Below are 22,281 nucleotides of genomic sequence, written 5' to 3'. Positions count from 1 at the left end.
GACTGTGCCCTTAACTGCCTTGTTCAGGGGCAGAACAACAGATTTTTGCCTTTCAGCTCAGGCATTCAATCCAGCAACCTTTCGGTTACTGGCCCAACTCTCTAACCACGAGGCTACCTGCCAGCCCAATTCTACAATGTTCCAGAAGCTCCTCTCCTACGATACTGTAAAAGAAGGTTCAAGAGAACTGTTTGGAAGAGATTAGAAAGGGAGAGGAAAAGGGAGAGAGAGGGGGAGAGAGAGACAGAGAGAGGGGGAGAGGGAGAGAGAGAGGGAGAGGAGAGAGAGAGGGGAGAGAGACAGAGAGAGGGGAGAGGGAGAGAGATACAGAGAGGGGGAGAGGGAGTGGCACAGAAAGGAGAGCAGAGACGAGGCAGCCAGGGGGAGGGAGAGACAGAGAGGGGAGAGGGAGAGAGGGGAGAGGGAGAGAGAGGGGAGAGGGAGAGAGAGGGGGAGAGAGACAGAGATAGGGGGAGAGGGAGAGAGAGGGGGAGAGGGAGAGAGAGGGGGAGAGGGGGAGAGAGAGGGGAGAGGGAGAGAGACAGAGAGAGGGGGAGAGGGAGAGAGAGGGGAGAGGGAGAGAGAGGGGGAGAGAGACAGAGATAGGGGGAGAGGGAGAGAGAGGAGAGAGAGGGGAGAGGGAGAGAGAGGGGGAGAGAGACAGAGAGAGGGGGAGAGGGAGAGAGAGGGGGAGATGGAGAGAGAGGGGGAGAGGGAGAGAGAGGGGGGAGAGGGAGAGAGAGAGGGGGAGAGGGAGAGAGAGGGGAGAGGGAGAGAGATAGAGAGAGGGGGGGGAGAGGGAGAGAGAGGGGAGAGGAGAGAGAGGGGAGAGAGACAGAGATAGGGGGAGAGGGAGAGAGAGGCGAGAGAGGGGAGAGGGAGAGAGAGGGGGAGAGAGACAGAGAGAGGGGGAGAGGGAGAGAGAGGGGGAGATGGAGAGAGAGGGGGAGAGGGAGAGAGAGGGGAGAGGGAGAGAGAGAGGGGAGAGGGAGAGAGAGGGGAGAGGGAGACAAAGAGAGGGGGAGAGGGAGAGAGAGGGGAGAGGGAGAGAGAGGGGGAGGGGGGAGAGAGAGACAGAGAGAAGGGGAGAGGGAGAAGAGAGAGACAGAGAGGGGGAGAGGGAGAGAGGGGGAGAAGGAGAGAGACAGAGAGGGGAGAGGGAGAGAGGGGGAGAGGGGGAGAGGGGAGAGAGGGGGAGAGACAGAGAGAGGGGGAGAGAGAGGGGAGAGGGAGGGAGAGAGAGTGGGAGAGGGAGAGAGACAGAGAGGGAGAGAGGGAGAGAGAGAGGGGAGAGGGAGAGAGAGACAGAGAGAGGGGGAGAGGGAGAGAGGGGGAGAAGGAGAGAGAGACAGAGAGGGGGAGAGGGAGAGAGGGGGAGAGGGAGAGAGAGGGGGAGAGACAGAGAGGGGGGGGAGAGAGAGGGGAGAGGGAGGGAGAGAGAGTGGGAGAGGGAGAGAGACAGAGAGGGAGAGAGAGATAGAGAGAGGGGGAGAGGGAGAGAGAGAGAGAGACAGAGAGAGGGGGAGAGGGAGAGAGAGACAGAGAGAGGGGAAAGGGAGAGAGAGGGGAGAGGGAGAGAGAGGGAGAGGGAGAGAGAGACAGAGACAGAGAGGGGGAAAGGGAGAGAGGGAGGAGAGGGAGAGAGAGGGGGAGAGGGAGAGAGAGGGGGAGAGGGAGAGAGAGGGGAAGAGGGAGAGAGACAGAGAGGGAGAGAGAGAGGAAAAGGGAGAGAGAGGGGGAGAGGGAGCGAGAGAGAGAGAGAACCTGAGCACGTTTCTAAATACACAATCTGGTCCGACGTGAGTCTAATTTCTTCCAGAGCTCGTGGCATGTGACTCCAGGCTACCCACAAAGGGTGAACATTAGCATTCTGCCCATGCCAGGCTGTCCATACCATCCTGGCCTCACACCCAACTTCCACTGGAGCTTCACAAAATGGCCACTGAGACACATTATTAGCCAGGCCAAGCTGGCAGAGACACCATTCCACGCCCACCATGCCCCAACTCTGGGTCTCCATAGCTGGGTTCTCTTTTGTGTGCCACAGGATGAACGATCTGCGGCTTGGCCACTGGAGCAGGTTTGCCAGCTGTGTCTAGGACACGCTACACCCCTGGCCCACTTCAGTAGGGCTTTAGTGCTATCCTGTACAATGAGACTCCTTTAGACACCAGGAAATAGTTCACCTGAACCCTCTCTCAACTCTCTCTCTCTCCTTGTTGCTGTGTGGAATCAGGACTGTCCTGCTGCTGATTCCCACAGTCATGCTCAGCTGCTGCTAAGGCCTTAAGGACTGGGACGAGGGGAGGGGTAAGGTGGTGGTCGTGTGGCCACAGCAACAGGGCTCACCTGTTCCCCTCACTTCAGTTGTGTAAATCAACACGGAAGCCTGAACTCCCCCCTAACGCCAGACCCCACACTCCCTGATCCTCTGGAGCTGTCCACACACACACACACACACACACACACACACACACACACACACACACACACACACACACACACACACACACACACACACACACACACACACACACACACACACACACACACACACACACACACTCATCTGCTCCAGCTCTGCCAACACGGGCTGCAGCTCCGCTCTGTAATTAACCCGCTTGGCTACGCCTGTTCTGCTTACCCCGCTGAAAAACAATCTGTCCTTCTGATTATTCACACAAGACTTTTTCTGCTCAGTACAAATATCAGTCCCCCCACTTACCCCTGTCCCGTCCGTCACACCAGACAAAAGGACTGTTGCTCTTCACACAGAGAACCTACTTCCTGTTATTGCTGTCGTTCTTGAGGACAGAGAGAGATACTGAAGAGAAAAGAGATCAAACACAACCAACAGTAATGTCCTTCTACTGTAAGTCTGCAGTTCTCCCTGCTCAGACACACTCCCTGAGGAGTCTAAAGTCCTGCCTCAGTCAGAGCACAATATGTGCCGGAAGTGAAGGTGTGTTTGGAGCCTCCATGTCACAACAACGTCATAGAGATGAAAGAAAATGGTGAAGTTGTACAATGCTATGATGTTGTAGCCGATGATACCCTCCGGGACATGTGGCTCAACGATGGACATTGCATATTGACTGATTATGACTTTCAGTCGTTTTTGAAATTCTACTACCACTAAGTTCTCCTCATGACAGAAACAGAAGTCAAAAGAGATGTTATCGGGGAGGGGTATATATATTTCAAAGGGCTGTGTGCTAAACTCAGTGAGCCGTTGTTGTGCTGCTCTCTCTGTCCAGCTGTTTAAACCGTACCAGCAGTCTTTGTGCTAGGCCATCTAAGCATGGAGCCTATATCTGTCTCTGCCTTGGCCCCACCCACCAGGCCTTATCACAACCTGTATCACAGCTCATGCAAGCATGCAAGAGGGTGTGTGCAGTATGTCCAATGTACGAACTACTTTGCCCTGCCTAGCTGGGGAGAGTGAGTGGGGAGAGTGAGTCTCACTGGCCCATGTACGCCTTAGCATTGCGTAGTTACGACTAAGGTTGAGATAGCGTCACCTTTACCTGGAACCTTCCCAGATTTCTGTCCAAAGGCTCTGTGAGCCAGACCGCTCCTAAAGAACACGCCATCTCTCAAAACACTGAGTCAGAATAACAGCTCACCTAACCTCATGACTGGAGCCTCTCTCAGGTGAACAACACAGGACTATACAGCGCTCTCAGACTGGCCGACTCTGCTGGCTACTGTATGTGTCTCTGTCTAGATCAGTCTAGAGGTCTGACTGCATGTCTCTGTGAAAACAAATTTCTCTCTCTCTCTCTCTCTCTCTCTCTCTCTCTCTCTCTCTCTCACTCACACAGTCAATCAGCTTCTCCAAAGGCATGCATTAGTCAAACGCAGGGAATTATTTGTGTAGACTAGTGCCTGAGCAATAATGGGAGTGTGTTAACGTGTGTGTGGCAAGGGTGTAATGATTCACGAGTGGCAACCTGCTTCTTGTAAAACAAATTTAAGGGGAAAATAGAGAGAAGAATTCCTTGGCCTGAGGGCTACCAGAATAAGATCAAGGCAGAAGAATGAGACTAACTGAGGGCTACCAGAATAAGGTCAAGGGAGAAGAATGAGACTAACTGAGGGCTACCAGAATAAGATCAAGGCAGAAGAATGAGACTAACTGAGGGCTACCAGAATAAGATCAAGGCAGAAGAATGAGACTAACTGAGGGCTACCAGAATAAGATCAAGGCAGAAGAATGAGACTAACTGAGGGCTACCAGAATAAGATCAAGGCAGAAGAATGAGACTGGCTGAGGGCTACCAGAATAAGGTCAAGGGAGAAGAATGAGACTGGCTGAGGGCTACCAGAATAAGATCAAGGCAGAAGAATGAGACTGGCTGAGGGCTACCAGAATAAGATCAAGGCAGAAGAATGAGACTGGCTGAGGGCTACCAGAATAAGATCAAGGCAGAAGAATGAGACTGGCTGAGGGCTACCAGAATAAGATCAAGGCAGAAGAATGAGACTGGCTGAGGGCTACCAGAATAAGATCAAGGCAGAAGAATGAGACTGGCTGAGGGCTACCTGGCTGAGGGCTACCAGAATAAGGTCAAGGCAGAAGAATGAGACTGGCTGGTGAAATAGTTCTGTTATCACTCTGAAACACCAGAATGTTCAGATATTAACAGTAGTCTGCCAAAAAGCAGTGGGCAGCCCACCAAACAGTTCCCTTTCTACTGAGCTCACATTTTTAGCAACTCAGCACAACACAAAGAACATACAGCCGGTCTCCTTCTGTGCTCCCCTCTCCTCCTCTTTCCTCCAGAGCGTAGCGTGCCTGTAGCCTCCTTCCTACACTATGAGGAACCTAATCTGGGAGAGCAATCAGACACTCCTGTTCACTCCCCACCACGTTACTCCTTTCTGGGGCAGGAATGAAGTCCTGGCCCTGTTATAGCACTGAGCATTGAGACCCAGTACAGGACTCTACAGTACACACACACACACACACACACACACACACACACACTAGCATGTCCCTGGGAGCAGGAGGAGAGGCGTTGTTGACTGACAGGCCCTATATTCAGCCTTGTTTCTGCAGCTCAGTGCAGCTCCCCAGTGGGGTCAAGGAGCTGCCTGTACAGAGCAGGAAAACTAAAAATACAACCAGCCAGCAACCACGAGAAAAAGACTCAAAACATGTGGCACCTGTGATCATCAAGCCAGAGGAATGATCCAAGTTTCTAAGACATTCCTGTCTGTCCCCCAAATCCTCTCTCTCTCCCGTCTCTCTCTCGCCTGTCTCTCTCTCTCTCCCATCTCTCTCTCTCTCCCTGTCTCCTCTCTCTCTCTCTCTCTCCCAGTCTCTCTCTCTCCCGTCTTTCTCTCTCCCGTCTCTCTCTCTCTCTCCCGTCTCTCTCTCTCTCTCCCCGTCTCTCTCTCTCTCTCCCGTCTCTCTCTCTCCCGTCTCTCTCTCTCTCTCCCGTCTCTCTCTCTCTCCCCGTCTCTCTCTCTCTCCCCGTCTCTCTCTCCCCGTCTCTCCCCTCTCTCCCCGTCTCTCTCTCCCCTCTCTCTCTATCTCTCTCTCCCGTCCGCTCTCTCTCTCTCTCTCTCTCTCTCTCTCTCCCGTCTCTCTCTCTCTCTCTCTCTCCCGTCTCTCTCTCTCTTCCGTCTCTCTCTCCAGTCTCTCTCTCTCTCTCTCTCTCCCCGTCTCTCTCTCTCTCTCTCTCTTCCGTCTCTCTCTCTCCAGTCTCTCTCTCTCCCGTCTCTCTCTCTCCCGTCTCTCTCTCTATCTCTCTCTCCCGTCTCTCTCTCTCCCGATCTCTCTCCGTCTCTCTCTCTCTCTCTCTCTCCCGTCTCTCTCTCTCTCTCGTCTCTCTCTCTCTCTCCCGTCTCTCTCTCTCCGTCTCTCTCTCTCTCTCTCTCTCTCTCCCATCTCTCCCGTCTCTCTCTCCCGTCTCTCTCTCTCCCCCGTCTCTCTCTCTCCTGTCTCTCTCTCTCCTCGTCTCTCTCTCTCCCATCCCCGTCTCCCCCTCTCTCTCCCGTCTCTCTCCCCCCATCTCTCTCTCTCTCCGTCTCTCTCTCTCTCTCTCCCGTCTCTCTCTCCCTCTCTCTCTCTCCCGTCTCTCTCTCTCCCTGTCTCTCTCTCTCCCATCTCTCCCATCTCTCTCTCTCCCGTCTCTCTCTCTCTCTCTCTCTCTCTCCCGTCTCTCTCTCTCCCCATCTCTGTCTCCCGTCTCTCTCTCTCCCGTCTCTCTCTCTCCCCGTCTCTCTCTCCCATCTCTCTCTCTCTCTCTCTCCCTCGTCTCTCTCTTCCCCATCTCTCTCTCTCCCATCTCCCCGTCTCTCTCTCCCTCTCTCTCCTCGTCTCTCTCTCTCCCATCTCTCTCTCTCCCGTCTATCTCTCTCCCCGTCTCTCTCTCTCCCGTCTCTCTCTCTCCCGTCTCTCTCTCTCCCTCTCTCCCGTCTCTCTCTCTCCCTCTCTCTCTCTCCCTCGTCTCTCTCTCTCTCTCCCGTCTCTCTCTCTCCCCGTCTCTCTCTCTCTCTCTCTCCCTCTCTCTCTCTCTCTCCCTCGTCTCTCTCTCTCCCATCTCTCTCTCTCTCCCCCGTCTCTCTCTCTCTCCCGTCTCTCTCTCTCCCCGTCTCTCTCTCTCCGTCTCTCTCTCTCCCTCTCTCTCTCTCTCTCCCGTCTCTCTCTCTCTCTCCGTCTCTCCTCTCTCTCTCTATCTCCCTCGTCTCTCTCCCCGTCTCTCTCTCCCTCTCTCCCCGTCTCTCTCTCTCTCCCGTCTCTCCCATCTCTCCCCTCGTCTCTCTCTCTCTCCCCTCTCTCCCGTCTCTCTATCTCCCTCGTCTCTCTCCCCCGTCTCTCTCCCGTCTCTCCCTCTCCCCCCATCTCTCTCTCTCTCCCGTCTCCCCCTCTCTCTCCCCCATGTCTCTCTCTCTCTCGTCTCTCTCTCTCGTCTCTCTCTCGTCTCTCTCCCGTCTCTCTCCCTCTCTTTCCATAATGCTGTGTTCAAAAGCAAAGGATCTTATGGCCTTGTTCTAAATATGAGATCTGTCACTATCGGCCTCAACACACTCAGTACTGTAGCAGGATGTTACCGGCCAGGCGGAGCAGCAGCCTTAATGATGTATTGTCTTTGCACTACGTCTATGTGGAATACGGTTGTTATTGTTGGGGGGTAGAGCTCATGGAATAAAACCAGTAGCCAACCAAATCTCCCGGGGCCAAACTACATGCCAATTTCCATTTCTCTGAGTCCATCATGGCCTATATATATATACACGCCTGCTATGGAAGATATGACCTGTGTATAATTGTTGGAAATCCGTGTGCTATAAAAGGCAGTCATGGATAGGGTTTATGTTTCAGTGTTTAGATGGGGTCAAAACATCGGCCAGAGTAACCATGACGATGGCGGTTATAGCAGGGATTATCTCCTCAAGGTCAGGGGTCAAAGTCCTGCCACGATGCCAATACCGCTGCTGCTGTTTAGTGACACACACACACACACACACACACACACACACACACACACACACACACACACACACACACACACACACACACACACACACACACACACACACACACACAGACAAGCCACTTTTTCCAGCAGACCAAACTAGAGCTTCACATGTTTTTATTACATGTGTGTGTGAGAATATTTAACCCGAAATACTGTAGCAGTAGAGTTATAGACAGAGGCCCTTCTCTGGCCCCCGAGTGGGGCAGCGGTCTAAGACACTGCATCTCAGTGCTAGAGGTGTTCCTACGGACCCTGGTTCGATTCCAGGATGTATCACAACTGGCTGTGATTGGGAGTCCCATGGGCCGGCACACAATTGGCTCAGCGTCGTCCGGTTTAGGGTTTGGCCGTCATTGTAAATAACCATTTTTTCTTAATTAACTGACTTGCCTAGTTACATAACATAAATAAATAACGCTCCTTTGGTTGTGTGTCGTTACTCATATCCAGTCCCTACAGACACACCGTGCTTCTCCTCAGAGGCTTCCATCTCCCAGGAATAATGACCCATTTCTAAACTCTGCTCAGCATACTATCCACTGTCCTGCCCAAAGCCAACAGAACCAGTGTGTCTGAGTGTGTCCCAGCCAGGCCAGGGCCCGCTCCCTCCCAGCAGTATTTCTCCTGGAGTTCTGCACCTTGTCTTCCCCATCCAGAACCTCACAGGAATCAACACAGAGGCTTCTCTGCCACCCAGAGCCAAGGGGCTAATGCTGTCTGTCTGAATGCAGGGCTGTGCTACTGACGTGGTGGGTCGTCTTGAGTGTTGTGCTCCAGGGCACACCGGCTGTGGTTCATATCTGAGAGGGGATCAAATCAACAGTCGTGTGGTCCTCTCTCGCTAACCACCCCCCTGGTATCCCCACCAATGTACTGTGTGGGCTGTCCCTCTTTGTGGAGGAGGAGGAGGCAGACAAGAGGGATGCTAGAACTAAACTATCATCTCACCCTCTCACTGCAGCTGTCTGGCCTGATGGCTCAATGCTCAGTCTATCACTTCAATTCATGTTAATAAGTCTACCTCTTACAGTGTATAAGATGCACACTCTGTGCAGGTAGTGTGTGATGAGACACGGAACCTCTACAATCTGTCTGGCTGTTTGGTCTTGCTCTCTGTGTTCCAGAATGCTCCCCGAGGCGTCTGACTCGGCAGCCTTGGCTTTGAGGGGGATCTGTGTCTGATCACTGTAGGGTGCTGCTGTCTAAACTGACTGATGTGATGCAGAAACCAAATGAAACAAGCCCATTACCCTCAGTTGAGCCTCATACAGAGTTGAGGACTGATCTTCAATGCCCCCTCCCCCTCTCTCTCTCCTTCTCTCTCTCCTCCCCCTGTTTGCCCTGTCTCTCTCAATGGGTTAAAAGGGAAAGGCTCTCTGAAATGGGAGCCAAAACTATGCTTTCTTTCTTCTTGTGATGTCAGATAAATGGACAAGAACACCTGTCTTTGCCATTCAGTGTGTTTGTGCAAGTGGATATGTGTGCTTTCAGGCTGTGTGCATATACACGAGGCAGGGAAGAATGCATCAGTCAGCTTGTGACCTTTTCTGGATGCATGGAGAATGGAGAATGAATTAACCCTGACGGATCCTGTACATGACTTGGAGGGGAATCACTATGTCCCCAAGCAACCTCTGCTACTGTGTCTGTTTGTGTATTAAGGCGAGAGGGAGAGAGAGAGTGAGAGAGAGAGAGATAGAGAGAGAGAGAGGGACATAAAGAAGGAAAGAAAGAGTAATATGAGAAGATAGAAGTATTCTGACACAGAGAGAAGCAGGTGTATGCTGTGATGTGAGTGGCATCGTGGTGGGGGGGGGTGGAGGAGGCTGTGTTACACACTGTCCCAGAGAAAACCTGTCCCCAAGGTAACCACAGGGGGCCCCTGGGACACGGAGACAGAGGACTGTAGGAAACATCTGACATACATCATGGAACAGAACAGTACAGGGGACAAGGAGGAGGAAGAGAGAAATAGAGAGAGAGAGAGAGAGAGAGAGAGAGAGAGAGAGAGAGAGAGAGAGAGAGAGAGAGAGAGAGAGAGAGAGAGAGAGAGAGAGAGAGAGAGAGAGAGAGAGAGAGAGAGAGAGAGAGAGAGAGAGAGAAGGGGATGTATCAAGGGAGAGGTAGATTGCCAAAAAACCTGCAAGTTCAATCCCACCTGCATCAGCTTTCTCTTTTTCTCCTCTGCTCTTTCTCTCTGCTGGAGGTAAGTGAAAAAAAGTAGCAAGCAATGTTTCAAACTTTGAATCACCCGAGAGAAAAAATGTTTTTTCTAGCAGCACACCCATTTGTCCTCTTTCTGCTGTCCTAGCCTGTTCCAGAGGTTCACGTTCCTTTCTTCACAGAAAGAGAACCAGAGATTTGAGAGCCAGCGCTAAATCTGCCAAAACATTTAGTCATTCCTGGCTGGAGAAATACGGCACCCTCTTACTATGTCCTTCTAATACCAAGGATTATCCCCCTAGCTCATCACTCTTCTGGAGACATCTATCACACACACACCCGCACAAACACACACACACGCACACTGACATTCCTTTTGTCTCCCAAGCACTTTGTCAAGTGCTCTGGTCTATCAGTGGGGGTGGGGGGGGGTGGGGGGGAGAATGCATCAGAATAAAAATAAAAACAGAAAGACTGCATCAGAATAAACCTTTTCTACAATAAAGGGTTGCTGGTAGATCTCCCCCACACACACACACATACTCACACACACTCACACACGCACACACACACACACATACTCACACACACTCACACACACACACACACACACACACTCACACACGCACACACACACACACACACTCCCTCACACTCACGTTAAAGGTTCCACCCTGAAGACATGCTCACAAGTCATCTGAAGCAGTCTCTATCAGATCTTTAACGTGCTCTATAATTACCTATGCTACACTCTAACAATCTGATTCACATGTTCTACTTCAACCCCTCTTAAATATCCATACACTCAGAATGTACACACCCTGGTAAATGGTAACAGAAACACACATGCTAACACACTTGTATGTACGTGACTGACACACCGGCTCACAAACATGATACGTAGAGTCAGCACTGGGCCACTTTATTCTCCAGTAATAGTCATTTGGGAAAAAGGTCTAATTGGCCTAGCGTTAGCCCTACGGCTCCGACATTATTCCCTAGTGCTCCGGAGCTGGCGCACGGAGAGCTGAGACATGTTCATATTAGAGGTTGACCGATTCATCGGAATGGCCGATTAATTATGGCCGATTTTAAATTTTCATAACAATCGGAAATCTGTATTTTTGGCCGCCGATTTGACGAATTTTGTATTTTTTGTATTTTTATACCTTTTATTTAACTAGGCAAGTCAGTTAAGAACACATTCTTATTTTCAATGACGGCCTAGGAACAGTGGGTTAACTGCCTCGTTCAGGGGCAGAACGACAGATTTTCACCTTGTCAGCTCGGGGGATCCAATCTTACAACCTTACAGTTAACTAGTCCAACGCAATAACGACCTGCCTCTCTCTCGTTGCACTCCACAAGGAGACTGCCTGTTACGCGAATGCAGTAAGGTAAGTTGCTAGCTAGCATTAAACTTATCTTATAAAAAACAATCAATCATAATCACTAGTTAACTACACATGGTTGATGATATTATTAGATATTATCTAGTGTGTCCTGCGTTGCATATAATCTGACTGAGCATACAAGCATACAAGTATCTGACTGAGCGGTGGTAGGCAGAAGCAGGCACGTAAACATTCATTCAAACAGCACTTTCGTGCATTTTGCCAGCAGCTCTTCGTTGTGCATCAAGCATTGCGCTGTTTATGACTTCAAGCCTATCATCTCCCGAGATGAGGCTGGTGTAGCCGAAGTGTAAATGCTAGCTAGTTAGCGTGCGCTAACTAGAGGGACGGAAGCTTTACTGTTTCACTGGCAATACTAAAGTGCCTATAAGAACATCCAATAGTCAAAGGTTAATGAAATACAAATGGTATAGAGGGAAATAGTCCTATAATTCCTATAATAACTACAACCTAAAATTTACTACCTGGGAATATTGAAGACTCATGTTAAAAGGAACCACCAGCTTTCATATGTTCTCATGTTCTGAGCAAAGAACTGAAACGTTAGCTTTCTTACATAGCACATATTGCACTTTTACCTTCTTCTCCAACATTTTGTTTTTGCATTATTTAAACCAAATTGAACATGTTTCATTATTTACTTGAGGCTCAATTGATTTTATTGATGTATTATATTAAGCTAAAATAAGTGTTCATTCAGTATTGTTGTAATTGTCATTATTACAAATACATCTCAAAAAAATCGGCCGATTAATCGGCATCGGCTTTTCCGGTCCTCCAATAATGGGTATCGGTGTTGAAAAATCATAATCGGTCGACCTCTAGTTCATATCCCTGGGGAATAACAGCACAGTTCCCAAGACACTGAGGGTTCTACAAAGCAGACCGTGGTAAGGCCCAGAGGACCAGCTACACTGTGCATGTCCAACCAACCACTCCGCTCAGTTCTGTTCTGAGGATGCGTAGAGGGGTACAAATAAAAGACATGGGGGGGGCACTGAAAACACAAAAGAAGAACAATGAAAGAGAAACAGTAGAGAGGAGGGGAAGGATGAGGAGGAGATGGCGAGGAAACCACTCATTTAAATGGTGGAAGCAGGGGGGTGAAAAACAATATTGTCCCTTTTGTTAGTTGGTCCCTCTCTTTCTTGCCCTCTGTGTGTTTGTGGCAGTGCTGAGAGGGTAGATAGACAGGGTTCCATCTGTGAGAGCCGTGGCATTTGGTCACCACAGCCACTTACGCCCCCAGAACACTGCCTGTGTGTTTACTTAGTCAGGACCCAGCACCCGGCAGCCTTGACGCCAGCCGTGTGTCTACACACTCTGTCAGGACCAGGCAGCGGTGTGTGTGTGCACATAACTAGGAGCCCTGACAACTATAATGGGTCTTTTCTTCTACTCTGTGATGGTCTCCCTGTGTGTTCAGTTAACTCAACACTCCATTGTGACCCTGGGGTCTGAGGATGAGGTGGGAGACCTGAAAGAGGCTTTCTCCTCAAAGAGGTGGACAGAAAACAGGCTTATAAAAGCTGTCACTCTCTCTCTCTGCCCCCCCCGCCTCTCTTACTTCTGTTACTCTGCTTACCTCTACAGGGTCTTTACTCAACAAAACACACAGAGATAGATCCGTCTGGCCTCGGCATACGCTCCACTGTGCACACATTCCCACAGGTTGTTTGCTGCTGCTGAGTTTGGAGAAGGGACACTAACAAGAGGATATGTGGATATGAATATGTAAATAGCATTTATAATATAGTGTATAAGTGGTCAAGTTTTGTCTTGATTCCTATGTTGAAAATGTCAAATATATTTGTTGGACGGTGGTGTGTAATGAGCGGCAACCAGACACTGCACTTGACACATTTATGAAATTGCTTATTCCAGTTACTAATAAGCATGCACCCATTAAGTAAATGACTGTAAAAACGGTTAAATCTGTTAAATCCCTGTGGATTGATGAGGATTTGAAAAATGGTATGGTTGAGAGGGAGGAGGCAAAAGGAATGGCAAATAAGTCTGACTGCACAGCCGATTGGCAAACGTACTGTAAATTGAGATGTGACTGAAGTGAACAAAAAGAAGAAGAAGCTATACTAGGAAACAAAGATATACAAGATATATAAAGAATGATAGTAAAAAGTATTGGAGCCCCTTTAATTACATTTTGGGCAAAAAGGCAAACTCGGCTCCATCATTCATCGTATCAGATGGCTCATTCATCATGATTTTTGAATTGGCAAGATTAACAAAAGTCTGAATCTACACATGCATAACTGGCCAAATTATGAAAGACAAGCACTGTAATTTTGAATTCCATAAAGTGAATGTGGAAGAGGTGGGAAAATGATTATAGTCAATCAACAATGACAAGCCCCCTGGGTCTGACAACTTGGATGTAAAATGACTGAGGATGATAGCGGACTATATTGCCACTCCTATTTGTCATCTATTCAATCTAAGCCTACAGGAAAGTGTGAGCACTTAGGCCTGGAGGGAAGCAAAAGTCATTCCGCTACCCAAGAACAGCAAAGCACCCTTTACTGGCTCAAACAGTCGACCAATCAGCTTGTTACCAATCCTAAGTAGACTTTTGGAAAAAATTATGTTCGACCACACTTACATGGAAGGGCATTCAACATGTATGACACTTATACAAATGACATGATTGGCTGAGAGAAATCGATAATAAAAAGATTGTAGGAGCTTTTTTGTTCGACTTCAGTGCAGCTTTTGACATTATTGATCATAATCTGCTGCTGGAAAAAATGTATGTGTTATGGCTTTACATCCCCTGCTATATTGTGGATCGAGAGTTACCTGTTTAACAGAACACAGAGGGTGTTCTTTAATGGAAACCTCTCCAACATAATCTAGGTAGAATCAGGAATTCCCCAGGGCAGCTGTCTAGGCCCATTACTTTTTTCAATTTTTACTAATGACCTGCCTCTGGCTCTGAGTAAAGCCTCTGGTGTCTATGTATGCTGATGACTCCACACTATACACGTCAGCTACCACAGCAAGTAAAATCACTAACTAATAAGTTAGTACTAAACATTTCAAAAACTAAAAGCATTCACTAAACCCTAAACCTCATCTAAATATTGTAAGGCATAATGTGGAAACTGAGAAAGTTGAGGTGACTGTCATGGCCCAAACATATTGATGCAACAGTAACTAAGATGGGAGAGATCTGTCCATAATAAAGTGATCTTCAGCCTTCTTAACAATGCTATCAACAAGGCAGGTCCTTTAGGCCATTGTTTTGTCGCACCTGGACTACTGTCCAGTTGTGTTGTCAGCTGCCACAAAGAGGGACTTAAGAAAATTACAATTGGCCCAGCAGCACGGCTGGCCCTCAAATGTGCATGTCAATCTCCTGGCTCAAAGTAGAGGAGAGATTGACTTCATCACTACTTATATTTGTAAGAAGGGTTGACATATTGAATGCAGCGAGCAGTCCATTTAAACTACTAGCACACAGCTCAGACACCCATGCATACCCCACAAGACATGCCACCAGAGGTCTCTTCACAGCCCCAAGTACAGAACAGACTACGGGAGGCGCACAGTACTACATAGAGCCATGACTACATGTAGCTCTATTCCATATCAAGTAACTGAGGCAAGCAGTAGAATAACATACGCACTCTAAACACACGTACACATGGATTTTGTGTTGTAGATATGTGGTAGTAGAGTAGTGGCCTGAGGGCACACACTTAATCTGTTGGTGAAATGTATTGTAATGTTTTTAAAATGGTATACAACTGCCTTAATGTTGCTGGACCCCAGGAAGAGTAGCTGCTGTCTTGGCAGCACCTAATGGGGATCCATAATACATACAAATACAAATGGCAGACACTAAAGAAAAAAGGGTGGGGGGTGGTTAGGTACAGTGCCTTGCGAAAGTATTCGGCCCCCTTGAACTTTGCGACCTTTTGCCATATTTCAGGCTTCAAACATAAAGATATAAAACTGTATTTTTTTGTGAATAATCAACAACAAGTGGGACACAATCATGAAGTGGAACGACATTTATTGGATATTTCAAACTTTTTAACAAACCAAAAACTGAAAAATTGGGCGTGCAAAATTATTCAGCCCCCTTAAGTTAATACTCTGTAGTGCCACCTTTTGCTGCGATTACAGCTGTAAGTCGCTTGGGGTATGTCTCTATCAGTTTTGCACATCGAGAGACTGAATTTTTTTCCCATTCCTCCTTGCAAAACAGCTCGAGCTCAGTGAGGTTGGATGGAGAGCATTTGTGAACAGCAGTTTTCAGTTCTTTCCACAGATTCTCAATTGGATTCAGGTCTGGACTTTGACTTGGCCATTCTAACACCTGGATATGTTTATTTTTGAACCATTCCATTGTAGATTTTGCTTTATGTTTTGGATCATTGTCTTGTTGGAAGACAAATCTCCGTCCCAGTCTCAGGTCTTTTGCAGACTCCATCAGGTTTTCATCCAGAATGGTCCTGTATTTGGCTCCATCCATCTTCCCATCAATTTTAACCATCTTCCCTGTCCCTGCTGGCCCAAACCATGATGCTGCCACCACCATGTTTGACAGTGGGGATAGGGTGTTCAGGGTGATGAGCTGTGTTGCTTTTACGCCAAACATAACATTTTGCATTGTTGCCAAAAAGTTCCATTTTGGTTTCATCTGACCAGAGCACCTTCTTCCACATGTTTGATGTGTCTCCCAGGTGGCTTGTGGCAAACTTTAAACAACACTTTTTATGGATATCTTTAAGAAATGGCTTTCTTCTTGCCACTCTTCCATAAAGGCCAGATTTGTGCAATATACGACTGATTGTTGTCCTATGGACAGAGTCTCCCACCTCAGCTGTAGATCTCTGCAGTTCATCCAGAGTGATCATGGGCCTCTTGGCTGCATCTCTGATCAGTCTTCTCCTTGTATGAGCTGAAAGTTTAGAGGGACGGCCAGGTCTTGGTAGATTTGTAGTGGTCTGATACTCCTTCCATTTCAATATTATCGCTTGCACAGTGCTCCTTGGGATGTTTAAAGCTTGGGAAATCTTTTTGTATCCAAATCCGGCTTTAAACTTCTTCACAACAGTATCTCGGACCTGCCTGGCGTGTTCCTTGTTCTTCATGATGCTCTCTGCGCTTTTAACGGACCTCTGAGACTATCACAGTGCAGGTGCATTTATACGGAGACTTGATTACACACAGGTGGATTGTATTTATCATCATTAGTCATTTAGGTCAACATTGGATCATTCAGAGATCCTCACTGAACTTCTGGAGAGAGTTTGCTGCACTGAAAGTAAAGGGGCTGAATAATTTTGCACACCCAATTTTTCCGTTTTTGATTTGTTAAAAAAGTTTGAAATATCCAATAAATGTCGTTCCACTTCATGATTGTGTCCCACTTGTTGTTGATTCTTCACAAAAAAATACAGTTTTATATCTTTATGTTTGAAGCCTGAAATGTGGCAAAAGGTCGCAAAGTTCAAGGGGGCCGAATACTTTCGAAAGGCACTGTATATAAAGGGAGTGACGAGTAAGGGTGAACGTCCTCATGGTGTCTGTTCTATAGAGAGAGAGAGTCTGGCAGGAGTCCAGTGGTCTCAGAGCTGCTGGTGCCAGTGATCCTATCACCACAAACCCATTGGCTGACTGACTGGACACAGCCAGCTCATCTGTTCCAAACAGCTAAAGTTACCTCCTCTTTGCTCTGCTCTTTAAAGACCCCCCACATCCCGCCAACACACACACAACTATAAGTCTGTCTGTGTGCACGCATACTGTGAACACCAGTCAATGCCGCAATTTTATTCTGTTACTGGCAATTAGTAAAATGAGGTTTTCCGTTGTTTTTCTGTTTGCTGAATATAATTGTCCCATTGTTAATTTCCCCAACAGTCATGATTTGCATAATAGTTATGGTTTTAATTAGGCCTAATTGCTGGTAATTTGCATCCTGATACTTTTTAAACTAATCTGTAGAGTTAAAAGTATTCTGGTGCTTTGATCTTACAAGTCTCCTGAACGAGCTCCCAGGGACATGACTTGATTGAAGTAGCGGCTGTGTGTGTGTGTGTGTGCGTGCAGAGTAGCTCACTCCTACGAAAGGAGATTTGTAGTGCAAAGACTTAAGGGCATCTCCTGTCACTCCTAGTGTCTACCGCTAGGATACTGCTGAGCATCGCCACTGATCACAACCATTCAGATTGCCCATTCTTCCTCCATATCTCATTCTCTAGGCTCTACTGTAGGTTAATCATACCTCTTCTTTGTGGATTTTCCCAGCCCATAGTCTGGGATCCATTAAACAAAAGCATGGATGGATGGACCATGGGCATTCCTGAGCAGCAGCTCCCAGCACTCATTAACCCAGACAACGACAGAGATTATCGTTAATTTCCACTGGCCTTCTCCTTTAGGCTTCAGGCCCATATCCACTCTACTAATGACCGTCCTTAGGGGCCCTCCCCTGGGAGACACGGGGCCCCAGTCCTGGGTTACACAGAGGTTAGCATGTGCAAACACCAGGACAACCAGAACAGCTGCAATACCACGACCCTCTCCATCACCCACTGTCACATCCATAACACACACACACACACACACACAAAGACTATAAGACCTGCTGGTAGAGACAGGGTGTAATTGACCACCGGTGGGATATATTGACAGACAGTGTGGCGGTCACTGTTTTGTATCTGTCTGTCTCACCCAACCTATACCCGCTCTAAACATCACACACACACACACACACACACACACACACACACACACACACACACACACACACACACACACACACACACACACACACACACACACACACACACACACACACACACACACACACACACACACACACACACACACACACGCCAGCCTTTCCGCAGGAAGGGAAAGGCTGTTTGGGCTGAGGCAGGCTGGACACTGTGGTGCCCACCACTGAGCCCTTTTCCATCCTGCAAGCTGATCCTCCCGCCCCGGTCAGTCTGCTGGGCCTGGGTCATGGGGGACCCTTTTTACTGCAACACTGACCAGGTGATTAAGAGACAAAGGAACATCCAGAGTTTCCACTGTGAGAGAGGAAAACGAGCCTCTACATTCAGACTGAGAGGCATGGTGCCTTACATGCTGACCTGGGCTACACCACTGTGTTGACTGAGCTGTTTGACACCAGGGTAAATACAAGGTTAGTCACAGACACATGCATTGTGTGTGTGAATGTGTGTGTGTGGCTGTATGCAAACACTCTGACAGAAAATCCCTGGCAGATGATAAACCTTAGCCCGATTATTCATGGAAAACGGCTAAACCATGAATCCTTCAGTAGAAGTCTTGTTCTGACCAGGAAACTGTAAATGGTCAAAGATGATTTTGCAAGTTTCTGGAGACAGGAGAAGACAGACTTGGGGCTGAACGGAGGAGAGAAGAAGTCTGTCTTGTGTGACATGGTTTCTCATGGTGTTGTGATGGATGACTGTGTTTACAGGAGCAAAAGGAGGCTTTACTCAGCAAACAGCAGAACACATCAACACAATGCCTATCAACAACCCTCCTAGTCCCTGACACTGGGTCTCTGTCAACACCTCTACTCAGCCAGCCGCCACTCCAAACACTGTTACCATGGAGATGTCAATTACTCTAAAGTTCGTCTGAGATTTGTTGCAGCAGAGTGCTGATCCAACACCCACTGTGAGAAAGTCTCCTCCCCTCCAACCTCTTTTCCAAAATCACAAATACCCCGATAAATTAGCACAGGAGATAGATGCAAGGTTGAGAACAGAAGCCTTCCCGCTGATCCTTCCCTTACACCAAATGTTTCAAATGCTGCTTTGTACTTTGAGTATTCACAAGGAAGCAGGCAGGTAAGTAATCACATCATCTACAGGTGTATAGCCTATTCGTCATCACTCTAAGGGCTGGGAGCCAACTGCCAACCCATTGGAAGAAAAACAAGATCAGGAATTGCAAAAACACAAAATGTATACAGCATAAATTACCATCAATTTAAAAGCATTACTTTTGTAAACATTCCTGGCATGGGTCTTCCAGTCATGGCCCAGGAGTAAAGTCAATGTAGCACATCAAGCCTTGGCTGTGGTAATGACCTAAAACACTGAAACCGGGCCATCTCTGCCCGTCTTAATGAGCAGGCGTTTTTACAGACTACTACTCTGGGACCCAGGCCTAAGGACCACCACGTCAGGGGTACGGGCCAGTTAGACCAGTTAAATACTGTGAGTTATTTCCAGACAACCACCTACTGGGTAGTGATAAAACCAAACAGAAAGGGAGAGGAGCCAAGAGGTTTGGACTGGAGGAGTATTTGGGGAATGTTAAAGCAACTGAAAGGTCTCTGGAAATAACTAGTCATTAGAGTAACGTTCGCCCCGGTGTTGGTTGCTGGGGGTTTTCCAATCTGGAATATTGACATGTATCAAATGTCTTTCATTAAGCTCTTTTTACATTAGCAGTTGTCACAAAGTGGTTTACAGATACCCAGCCTAAAACCCCAAAGAGCAAGCAATGCAGAGGCAGGAACATAGTGGCTAGGAAAAACTCACTGGAAGGCAGGAACATAGTGGCTAGGAGCAACTCACTGGAAGGCAGGAACATAGTGGCTAGGAAAAACTCACTGGAAGGCAGGAACATAGTGGCTAGGAACAACTCACTGGAAGGCAGGAACATAGTGGCTAGGAACAACTCACTGGAAGGCAGGAACATAGTGGCTAGGAAAAACTCACTGGAAGGCAGGAACATAGTGGCTAGGAACAACTCACTGGAAGGCAGGAACATAGTGGCTAGGAAAAACTCACTGGAAGGCAGGAACATAGTGGCTAGGAAAAACTCACTGGAAGGCAGGAACATAGTGGCTAGGAACAACTCACTGGAAGGCAGGAACATAGTGGCTAGGAAAAACTCACTGGAAGGCAGGAACATAGTGGCTAGGAAAAACTCACTGGAAGGCAGGAACATAGGAAGACGGCTAGAGATGAACCAGGCTCTGAAGGGTGGCCAGTCCATGAGGTGAATGGTAACAGTTCTTCTAACCCTTTTGGGTTCCATGTAGAACCCTCTGTGGAAAGGGTTATGTATTGAAACCAAAAAGGTTCTACCTGGAACCAAAAAGGTCATTCAAAGGGTTTAGATAGAACCTTTCTTTCTAAGGGTGTAGACACACTACAGAAACATGGTCTGACCAGGCTCTTGGAGTTCAGTTCAGGGTTCAATTCACAGTTTGATCCAGGCCTTTCATCTGATATTTTATTTATTATTATTCATTATTATTTAGGCAAGTCAATTAAGAACAAATTCTTATTTACGTCCGGCCAAACCCGGACGACGCTGGGCTAATTGTGCACCTCCCTATGGGACTCCCAATCACGGCCAGTTGTGATACAGCCTGGAATTGAACCAGAGTCTGTAGTGATACCTCTAGCACTGAAATGCAGTGCCTTAGACCGCTGCGCCACTCGGAAGCCCGAGTGACCTAAATCACTGTTGATTCATATTATTGTTGACAATGTTGCTTAACCAGTTAATCCGTAAATGTTGCTTTAGATTGTCTTGGGTTGTTACAAAGTCATGACATGTCAGGTCTTAGAAGTGCTCTGACACTGGTGGGTGAATGGCCTGTAGTGTGTAGCAGTCCAGTATCATTCATTAATGGCCTGGACAGCTCGGACAGACATCCTTACAGCTCTAGAGATGAGAGGAGTGTCTCCCTTAGCCAGATGACGCACACTAAATTATTCCGCTGCTCTGTCGGTTGCCACATACTTTAGTCTGACACTGCCATCATTGTAGCTGCTTCTGGTGATGAAGGGCACGAGAGGTGTTGTACAAAACAAAGTCATCAGCGATTGGATTGTCTCTAACCAATCAGAGTATCAAAGCCAATTGCGAATTATCCAACCGCCACTTTACCCACGTGTGTTCTGGCTCTGGCCCAACCCACTGATTTCTGGACCAATCCGACAACCCCTAATGTGTTTGCGTTTGGTGAAGGGTCAGGGAGGTACTCAGATTCAGACTCATTGCGGAGAAGAAACTAACGTCTGTGGGCGGGGCGTAGCGTTTGGCCGGAGCAAGGAGTCTGGGTAGCCAGGCAATCTCCATCCCCACAGAGGTGTACTATTCAGACAGCACCAAACCACCCCAGTAAAGAAGGTCTCTGCACTGACACACCAAAGTGGCAAGTTTTTTTTTACAACATCTAAAATGGTCATCCATGATGTCCACGATGGTTAGCTACCTCCTGTTCATCCGGCAGTCAGTGGCCCAACAATGCAGCTTTTCGGCCCAAACTCCCAGTCAGCACAAACTGACCCTGACCAGTAAAAACAGTCCCACACACCTGGCGTGCCTGGGCTCACAGAACATTGGTGAAAGGAAAGAGTGGAGAGACAGGTGAATGGGGAGGAGCACTGGAAGAGGGAAAGCCATTACAACAAATCTACAACAGCAGTGGCCTTAGCCAGTAGTAATCACAATACCACCTACAGTGCCTTCGGAAAGTATTCAGACCCTTTGACTTGACGTTACAGCCTTGTTCTAAAATGGATTCAATAAATATAAAATCATCAACAATCTACACACAATACCCCACAATGACAAAGCAAAAACAGGTTTGCAGAAATATTTGAAAAACATAAATACTTTATTTACATAAGTATTCAGGACCTTTGATTTGAGACACGAAATTGAGCTCAGGTGCATCCTGTTTCCATTGATCAGCCTTGAGATGTTTCTACAACTTGATTGGAGTCCACCTGTGGTAAATGAAATTGATTGGACATGATTTGGAATGTCACACACCTGTCTGTATAAGGTCCCACAGTTGACAGTGCATGTCAGAGCAAAAACCAAGCCATGAGGTCGAAGGAATTGTCCACACGCCAAGTGTCACATAAGGAGGAAACCTGGCACCATCCCAACCGTGAAGCATGGTGGTGGCAACATCATGCTGTGGGGATGTTTTTCAGTGGCAGGGACTGGGAGACTAGTCAGGATCGAGGCAAAGATGACCAGAGCAAAGTACAGAGAGATCCTTTTAGAAAACCTGCTCCCGATCAAACATCTCTGGAGAGAGTTGAAAATAGCTGTGCAGCAATGCTTCCCATCCAACCTGACAGAGCTTGAGAGGATCTGCAGAGAAGAATGGGGAAAACTCCCCAAATACAGATGTGCCAAGCTTGTCGCATCATACCCAAGACGAC

General features: G+C 47.8%; 1 protein-coding gene across 2 annotated transcripts in view; it reads right to left on the bottom strand.

Annotated features, from left to right (window-relative positions):
- arhgap46b (Rho GTPase activating protein 46b) overlaps positions 1–22,281 on the bottom strand; it is a 95,262-nt gene that overhangs the window by 66,965 nt on the left and 6,016 nt on the right. The window contains exon 1 of one of the 2 annotated variants that reach the window (XM_024399817.2): positions 2,726–3,746. The exons of the other annotated variant lie outside the window; for it this stretch is intronic. The gene's annotated coding sequence lies outside the window, so the exon portion shown is untranslated. Of the gene's footprint in view, positions 1–2,725; positions 3,747–22,281 lie in introns of those variants that run through there. 2 annotated transcript variants of the gene reach the window in all.

The sequence above is a fragment of the Oncorhynchus tshawytscha genome, linkage group LG16 (assembly GCF_018296145.1).
Source record: "Oncorhynchus tshawytscha isolate Ot180627B linkage group LG16, Otsh_v2.0, whole genome shotgun sequence".
In the NCBI taxonomy this organism is placed as follows: Eukaryota; Metazoa; Chordata; class Actinopteri; order Salmoniformes; family Salmonidae; genus Oncorhynchus; species Oncorhynchus tshawytscha.
The sequence above is the reverse complement of the archived record's forward strand: the minus strand, read 5'-3'. Positions and strand labels throughout refer to the sequence as shown.